Source organism: Pseudophryne corroboree, chromosome 10, assembly GCF_028390025.1.
Source record: "Pseudophryne corroboree isolate aPseCor3 chromosome 10, aPseCor3.hap2, whole genome shotgun sequence".
In the NCBI taxonomy this organism is placed as follows: domain Eukaryota; kingdom Metazoa; phylum Chordata; class Amphibia; order Anura; family Myobatrachidae; genus Pseudophryne; species Pseudophryne corroboree.
Window position 1 is genome coordinate 47172774 of NC_086453.1, and position 9951 is coordinate 47182724.

The window sequence follows — 9951 nt, forward strand, 5'->3', positions numbered from 1 at the left end:
TGTTTGAAAAGTAAGTTGAGTGTCTGTTTTTTCCTCTCTAATACACAGGAAAAAACAGACATCCAACCTACTTTTCAAACAACTGAATTCCCCCCAATGTGTATTTAGCGCCATTGAGTATAATGTGCATGTGGGCATTGCTGGACAGAATATATATTATGTCTATGAGCACAGTGTGTATATGAGTACTTCTGGATACAGTATGTGTGTAGTCGGGTAGCAGTTCATTTACCGACGGACACAATACTGACGGTCATAATCCCAACAGTCATTGACTGACAGTCAAAATACCGACACGGTCAAAATACCGATATTCATTATGCAGACATGTTAAAAATTCCGACATAGGGGGTCATTCCGAGTTGTTCGCTCGTTGTTTTTTTTCGCTACGGAGCGATTAGTCGCAAACTGCGCATGCACAATGTTCGCAGTGCGCCTGCGCCAAGTAAATTAGCACAAAAGTTAGGTATTTTACTCACGGCGTAACAAAGTTTTTTCATTGTTCTGCTGATCGTAGTGTGATTGACAGGAAGTTGGTGTTTCTGGGCGGAGACTGGCCGTTTTCTGGGAGTGTGCAGAAAAACGCAGGCGTTTCAGGGAAAAACGCGGGAGTGTCTTGAGAAACGGGGGAGTGTCTGGCCGAACGCTGGGTGTGTTTGTGACGTCAAACCAGGAACGAAACTGACTGAACTGATCGCAATGTAGGAGTAAGTCTGGAGCTACTCAGAAACTGCTAAGAAATTTCTATTCGCAATTCTGCTAAGCTAAGATACACTCCCAGAGGGCGGCGGCTTAGCGTGTGCAATGCTGCTTAAAGCAGCTAGCGAGCGAACAACTCGGAATGAGGGCCATAGTAAGGATACCGATTATTTGAAATACCGACATACGTTTTTAAGGACTTTTTGCCCAAAAACAGACTTGTTCATACATTACCATCCCTGTGGGCCTGGAGGTGGAATGTAATAGTGCCATGCAGGGGAAGCGGTACAACTAGACTGTGTCCATGTCGACTTATGTCGACATTGACACACAAAAAACACAGGAAAACCTCACGTCACTATTTTGACATGTCGGCATTTCAAATGTCGGTATTCTGAATATGTTGGCATTTTAAACATGTCAGCATAATGGATGTCGGTATTTTGACTGTGTCAGTATTTTGACTGTTGGTCAATGGCTGTCGGGATTATGACCGTCGGTATTGTGTCTGTCGGTAAATCATACTGAACCCGTGTAGCCACTGTTAAAGCTGATTAACTTTCAGGAATAAAAGCAATACCTTTTAACTTATATTTGTACAGGCCGCTGCGATCGATAAGCGTGTGTGTAAGCCCTATCAGATGCGTACACGTTGTGTGCGCACGCCGTCATGCTGTAAGCTCAGAGTAGCTACACGTAAGGCGGAATACACTCTATAACCCCTAGCAGGAAAGGGACACGACACCAATTGTATTTAAAATATGTTAAGATCCGACCCACCAACAGTTATTTTCTAAAAGGGGGTTACAACGATAATACAAACACAATAAGAGAAAAGGCTACAATCAATTATACATACATTTATCTCGCCAGCGCCACCCGGTCCCGGTCCTAAGTCAATCAAGATAGATGACCTCCAGAGAATGTGTGTGGCCGGCCAGGCAGCTGGGCTTTTATACATTTGTCCAAAACATGATACAATAGACACTGTAATCTCTTCACCTATAGGTCAAAGGGCTGGTCATTTACAGTACCGGAGGGGTCATAGGTCGGTTTGAATAGGTGGGCGATGGCTGGCCCAGGTGTACTTGCAGTTGGTCTCCACTGGGTTCCCGCCGAATATCAGGAGTACAGTAAATGCAGTTAATATTAATATTCTATTCCTGCACATATCTATACACAGCAGCGTGCTATCTTCTGCAAACTGCTACCGGAATATTGCTCTTAAAATACCTTACAGCTGGATACCAAACACCACCTCCTACCCTAATGCTGTTCCCTCATATCCTGTAAAGGTGAATCCCTTTGTTGTTATATCTTTTAAGCAAGTATAACTTGCTGGTGTGGTGCATGCAGGCTATGTGTAAATTGTGCACTATGTGGATTATATATGAAACATGTCTTTGTGGCTTTTCCATGCGAATACAAATGCTACCATAATTACTCATACCACACGCTAATACGCACCACCGCATGAGCGGTTATACGCAACTTGCGAGTATGTGCATGCACGGCAGAACAAGTATGCGCACGGAGGCCATCTGTGTGGTGTTTGTACGTGATGTGTATGGCTGTAATGTTTTTGACTTCGACAATCCACCCTTTAGCAGTCATCAATAACTGCCACACTTAACTACTAAACAGAAAATATTATCTATACATTATATACAAAGTTTAGATGATTGTGGGAGAGTTGTAGGTGGGAAATGTATAGCCTAGTGGGATAGTACAAAGCATGTATGTATGTATGAATCAATGTCTGAGGGTCATGTATCATCGTGCCGTATATGTTCTAAGCAAGCTTCGAGGTATTGTGAAGTATACATTAAATCCTTCTTAAGGGTCTGTACATGGGCAAACAAACACTACCGAGCTCTATTCGGGCAAAGGCTTTTACCCCTCACCCATTTCGGCTTCTTATTCCAACAAATGGGGAGCACATTTATCTGATGATACATGGGGGTATATTTACTAAGCTCCCGATTTTGACCGATTTTGTGTTTTTTCTTCAAAGTGTCATCTCGGGAATTTACTAAACTCAAATCTCGGCAGTGATGAGGGCATTCGTATTTTTTTGGAAGTCAAAGTTAAAAAATACGAATTAATACACCATCGGTCAAACGCGGCTGTTTAGGTATACAACTCGGTAATTTACTATGCATTCGTATTTGAAATCTCTACCGTGAAAGTGCATTGGCGGCCGTGAAAAAAAGCGAATCGTAAAAAAAGGCTGGAAAAAAATAGACCTGCTTTTGAGAAGCGTGTTTACATGTGTTTACAATTCTACATTAATCACACCTTCATTTTTGGTCCTTTAAAAGGGAAACAAGCACATTTTTAACATCTCTCACTCTGAAATGGCTGCTGCCGTGTGTAGTACTGTTTTTTTTGGGCCTGTGGGATACCTGAGAGTGCTCCAGCAGGCTACAATAAACCAGGGCCACGAAACTGACCATGTTTGACCATGGTTGTCCAGGTTCCCTGCGCTCGGTTTTTTAGGGGGCGTTTAAACTTTAACGCATTGGCCGATGACCAGCTCATACAGATGTTCTGGCTACATACAAACATTGTTTCCCGTCTATATGACCTTGTCAAACTGGACCTAGACCCTGAGACAGCACGCTCTTGCTCTGTCTCCGGCCTGGACAAACTCCTGGCTGTGTTGCACTTTATGGCTACTGTCAGCTTTCACGCTGTGACTGGCGATGCAATTTCTATCTCACAGGCCACCTTTTCTAAATTTTAAAATCAGGTAAGTTAACACATACATACTCCTCTATGTCTAAGTTGTGCTTCTGTTATGTAATATAACACAGTATTGTATTTTAAACACATCATGACACTCACCTTATATTTTGAAATGTCCACTCAGGTTTGGGATGCTTTGTATCCACACATAGATGCCTCTATCTGCTTCCCTACCCAGGAGTCGAAGTGGCATGCAGTCAGGGTATCTTTCTATGAGCTTGCAGGCATGCCCAATGTGCTGGGTGCCATAGATTGCACACATGAAGTAAACAGTCAGCAAGTAGAGGAGCTAGAAACATCTTGCCACAGTGTGAGTACAGATGTAGGGAGGCAGGTAAGCCAGTAACTGATTATGCGTCATTTTACAGGTAAGTCTTAATTTATCTAACTGAACATTGGCTAACCCCAAACATAAAATATATGTATTTATGAATTATGTTTGTGAAGCGTTTTTGTTTGATATTAGGCATGTTGTTTACAATTACTCAATAACATTTTCAGATTACACTGTCAGTCAATAACAAATTAAACATTACACATATAGCATTTGAGTTATTTATTATATTAAACACTATAATTGTGTTGGGCACAAATCTAGAATCGTGAGTTATATGTGACAATACTTTATTATTATTTTTGTTGCTTGCTCATTTTTTTTTATTTTTTTTTTTGGTGGCTGCAGATGATTCTGTTGGCACATTGGGCCGTGTTCTGCTTGATCGCCTAACTGGGGAGGAAATTGGGGTCTGGCTAGGTGTGGTTGTCCCCGAGCTTGAGCCTTGTTGCTGGGCTGCCAACAAATTGATGTTTTGGCTCAGGTTGTTGATGCTTGCTGTCAGTTGTGTTGTTGCGGCTGTGTTGTTGGCGACTATTCTGGACATACTTTCTGTGATTAGCTGATTGTTCTGGATTAGTTGTATGAGGGCTTGTTGCTGGCGGTTTTGTCCGTCCATGGGCCCTCATTCCGAGTTGATCGGTCGCAAGGCGAATTTAGCAGAGTTACACACGCTAAGCCGCCGCCTACTGGGAGTGAATCTTAGCTTCTTAAAATTGCGAACGATGTATTCGCAATATTGCGATTACTAACTACTTAGCAGTTTCAGAGTAGCTCCAGACTTACTCTGCCTGTGCGATCAGTTCAGTGCTTGTCGTTCCTGGTTGACGTCACAAACACACCCAGCGTTCGCCCAGGCACTCCCACCGTTTCTCCGGCCACTCCTGCGTTTTTCCCGGAAACGGTAGCGTTTTCAGCCACACGCCCCTGAAACGCCGTGTTTCCGCCCACTAACACCCATTTCCTGTCAATCACATTACGATCGCCGGAGCGAAGAAAAAGCCGTGAGTAAAAATACTTTCTTCATAGTAAAGTTACTTGGCGCAGTCGCAGTGCGAACATTGCGCATGCGTACTAAGCGGATTTTCACTGCGATGCGATGAAAAATACCGAGCGAACAACTCGGAATGAGGGCCATGATGCGTTGAAAGCTTCCTATCATTTGGCTGTTGTCTGCTCTCATTTGTTCCATGCTATTGGCCACTCTGCCAAGTTGTACAATCAGTCTGCCTGAGTTTCTACTCAGTCTCGGTAGATGATGTGGCAGACTGGCAAGGTATTGGCTGTGGTTTTGCAGACAGGCATAGTGTTGGGCCTGTTGTGTGGACCAACTGGACCAAAAGTCTTGTCCCATTTGTGGCTGGAGTGGTGTTGGGCTCAATTGTTGGGTGGGGGTTGTTTGGGGTGGGGGAGTAATGTCAGCCGGCGTGGTTGGCTGGTTCGGATCAACTGCTTGCAGGTGTAGCATGAAAGTTCGCTGCAAGTCAGTTTCCTGCTGGGTATCCTGGGGCATGATGTCTGGATCTGTATGAGGTTGAAGACAGCCACAATTTAGTTACTGTTGGGCTTCTGCTTTTATTGTGCTTTACGACAACATGCATTACTTCTATATATGCATGTAGAAAATTATAAATAGAGTGTGGGCTAAACTTATGATTATATTGGACATTATATTTAAAAAAATGTGGCTTCTTTGGTTCCCTACTCATTACAACAATCTTTAAGGTAAATATTGGGCTATGAGCTTAACTTAATGGTCAAACACGTAGAACTGTAAAAATGCTACCTTACACCCTTTACATATTCTGTTTAAAGCTTCCTTTTGGGCACAAAACAGAATACATTAAATGTGTACAACAATGCACTCATACATTGTTAAAGGCTGTCAGTCTTTCCCAGTAAACATTTTCAATTCTAGTGAAAAAACATATTCTTAAAAATATGGTTGGCATAAGTGGCCACACCAATTTAGCGCATATTGTTCATTTGAGATGTGTACCACGAAATAATGCTTACCATGGGGTCAAATTACTAAGATTGAATTTGGTTTTAAGATGGGATGTTGTCCACAGCAACCAATAACATTGCAGGGATTATATTCGAGAAGGTGCTGTATTAATGTTACGGAGAATAGGATTGGTTGGTATGGGCAACATCACATCTTAAATAGAAGTCCCATCTTAGTAACGTTACCCACATGTGTTTGCTGATGTTGCTTACTACAAGGATGAGTGTGTGCTTTTGTTTTTTTGGGAAAAACACTGTGGACAATGCATTTAATTTTAATAAATAAGGTTTACTCACCCCAGACAGCTGAGGGGATTGTGGCTCATCGCTTTGTGGACTTGCCAAAATGGCTTCTGGTGGCTGAGCCAACACAGTTGAGATGCGCTGTTGTGGTGGTGAGGATGCGGGTGTAGTTACCGCCTCAAGACGGCGTCTCTTACTACCCATCTTCTGGAGACTGCCAGAACCCTGTGAATGTCGTCTTAGTGGAGTGCGGTGCGATGATGAAGTTCCTATGGGATAATATAAATATTATAATTCTGTCTTTCTATGGGGTCTATTCATGAAGAAGTGAAAAGTGTGGAGAAGTGAGCCAGTGGAGAAGTTGACCATGGCAACCAATCAGCATTAACTTAACATTTATAATTTGCATACTTTAAAATTATACAGAGCCACTGATTGGTTACCATGGGCAACTTCTCCACTGACTCGCTGCTCCACTCTTTTCACTGCTTCTTGAATAGAGCCCTATGTGTTTATAGAATATGTGTACCCACAACATTCTTACCTGCATCGCCAGCATCCGCATCTCTTGCCAGTGTGGTTTGTGTCCTGGCTGTGCTGGCTCTCTTTCGTACTGTTGAAATAGGAATTTTGACCTTATGATCATTATATTGTGAATACATATTTACTCCAAAACATTATTGTGATTTGGACATATGAAGAACATTAAGACAATTAAACTAAACTTGGCTTATGCTTTTCTGGCTGACTTCATTGGGTGAGTATACTTTAATCATGAACCAATTACAACAAACAATCCATACCCTAAGGCAGGCATGTCCAAACTGCAGCCCTCCAGCTGTTGGGAAACTACATATCCCAGCATGCCCTGACCCAGTTTTGTTGTCAGAGAATGGTAAAGCTGTGTCAGGGCATGCTGGGATATGTAGTTTCACAACAGCTGGAGGGCCGCAGTTTGGACATGCCTGCCCTAAGATGCATAATTAACAATATTATACAACTACAAAACCAACCGTGGAACTTTAACACAACAAGAATATTAGTCTGTTAGAAACATAAAAATTGGAGCCACAAATAACTCACAATAAACAAATATATTATCAATAAAAAATGTAAAAATTATTCTGCGGCAATAATCACATCTTGCACACAAAGGCCTATCCACAACAACATACATTAACCCAAAAAAATTAAATAAAATGTATTAAACATTCATGAAAACACATGAGTCACACTTCATTTAAATGGGGGGGGGAAACACAAAAAAATTAAAAAAAATAAAATTTGATGCTGCAAAAGGGACAGGACAACTGCTAACTTCACACGACAAAGGGAAACAACATAACTATTTATGCTAAAAAAAAACATCACCAACACATTTCAATAATTAAGCCACTTACAAACAGAATCATCTACAATACATTTTACACAACTAAGGACAAAGCACACATGTTAAAATAATTTAAATATTGTACCACAAACTCACCATCCTGCCTTGGACGATCCGAATCCGGACATAAGTCGCACCAACCACTTCTGACGGAATAAGGGACCGCACAGGCTCCTCCCAATCACGATATGACGCTCTGAAGGGATGGCCACCCCCTGTTTGCCTGACAGACTTTGCCTCCTTGGCCATCTTCACCTTGACACGGCGCTTGATATCGTAGAAACGCTTACGACACGTGTCCTCGGTCCTCCTCACCACACCCTCACTATTAACTGCCGCTACTACCTTCCCCCACAGAACACTCTTCCTGCGTGAAGGTACCTTGGCAGCATCATGGCCAAACAGCTGATGATGATGTTTCATCAGCTCCCGCACCAATGCGACATTCTCTGCATAGCTGAACTTTACATTGTGCCCAGTCTTTGTAGTGGTGCATGGCTGCGGAGCCACAGCACCATCACTGTCACTATCACTCGAGCCCGCAGCAGCAACCTCCCCCTCCTCCTCACTAACCTCCTCCGCCTCACTCACCTCCTCCACCTCACTCACCTCTGACTGGGACATATTCCGGACAAACAACAAATAACAATTATAAAAAAAAAAACACACAACACACTCCTCCACTACCACTACACACCACACACCAAACACACACACACACACACACTCACAAACAATGACAATAGACTGATTTTTTTTTTACAAATACAAAATAGTAAACAGACTTTTAAATAACTACACACTATGACAAGACTACTTACACACACAGTACAGCACTCAGCAATCGCAAAAAACTACCTCCAAACCACAAAATACTCCAAACTACTCACCAACACCAAACACCACTTCCTCTCACCTCTCAACTAGCTAAACCCACGAGGTTCGGACGGTTTGGGGCGGTTTTATAGTAATGAGCAGAGACACTCCTACATCAGGAAACAAACCAATCACGGACGAGTGACAAAAACGAAAGTTAGAAAAAAATCGCGTCCGGGAACGGAGAAACACTGCCGTAACATACAAATGACGCATTCGTTAATAAAAACCCCAACACAGCCGCAAAAACACAAAATCGGCCGCATTCTACCTTTAAAAAACACGAATGACATCGACATCGACAAATGAGAAAAATCAAAATATGATAGCTTAGTAAATGAAGCGTAAAAAAACAAAAAGTTGCAAATTCACACATTCGATGTCATTCGTGTTTAATTACACTCCAAATCGACACAGATACGAATTTTAGTAAATATACCCCATGGAGGGGGAACATATGTGAGTGCTAATATATGTGGATAACACCTGTCGACTATGTGTGCCATTAACTGAAGGTTGCAGAGATGAGGGTAAGACACATATAAAAATTGCATTCATATAAATTTGGGTATTGGTTGATTGCTTTTCCGGTTGGATGTTTCTGGGTAAAGGGGGAAACAGAGAGAAATGGTGAAAGAAACGGGCCATGAAATTCATTTGCAGTCCTTATCATAACACTGTCTCTATGGATGGATCGTAAATCAAATCTGCTGCTGCGACAATTCCATCGCTCCTTAGACTCATCAAATTTGTGCCGCACTTGCGCCGCGTCAAGATTTGAAAACACCTGAATATCAAACAAATAATTATGATGACTCCCAGGATACAAAGGAGAAATTTTCCCACACTCACAATAACATTTTGTGCCCACTCTCCTAACCCTGAGAACCACTTGCGTTGGTTCAACCATGAGACCCAGACGGTCAGTTCATTACCCACAGCTGTCAAGGAAAGGTTGTGTTTCCTCCTGAACTCCCACTTCAACTGCAAGATCTCATCCATCTTTTGATCGATGATCTCCGTGGGGTCGTCAGTGCTATTCGTAATATACGTACAACACTTCACACCATATTGAGTTGCCAGGGTAACACAGTACCCACCTATCACAGCCGTAACATAATTAAGGACCATCCTGTGCTGGATCAGCTCCTTTTTGTAGGCTTGTAACTCCCTACCCGTATACCTGAAGGTGTCATCATACATCTCAGTGATATTATCTATCAAGTTCGCTAGTGCATGGATTGTACCTATAATTTATAGTTCCTCTGGCCGTACGGGTGATATCTAATGCGAGAAGGAACTAAATCACGGTGGATTCATGGATCAAATCAGAGGCTGCGTGCTCTGCCCTATCTATGAGGTGTCTCTTGATGATGTGTTCATAATGGGTATGAATATAAGGAGTCTGAGCGTTGCGGTGAATGTCTTTCATTTTATCGTGCGCTATGGTCATGACCTCTGTTAGTACTCTCCCAATATAACACAACTCTTCAGAGCTCGGAGTGAGCCACTTGTACGCTTTCCTCCCACATATGAAATAGGCATCATCTGGGAGAACATAAGGGACAAAATGTAACAACACCATATCGCAAATCTTTCTTATAAAGAAACCAATCCCTAGTTCTCTCATTTGCTCAGTACAAGTATCGGGCTG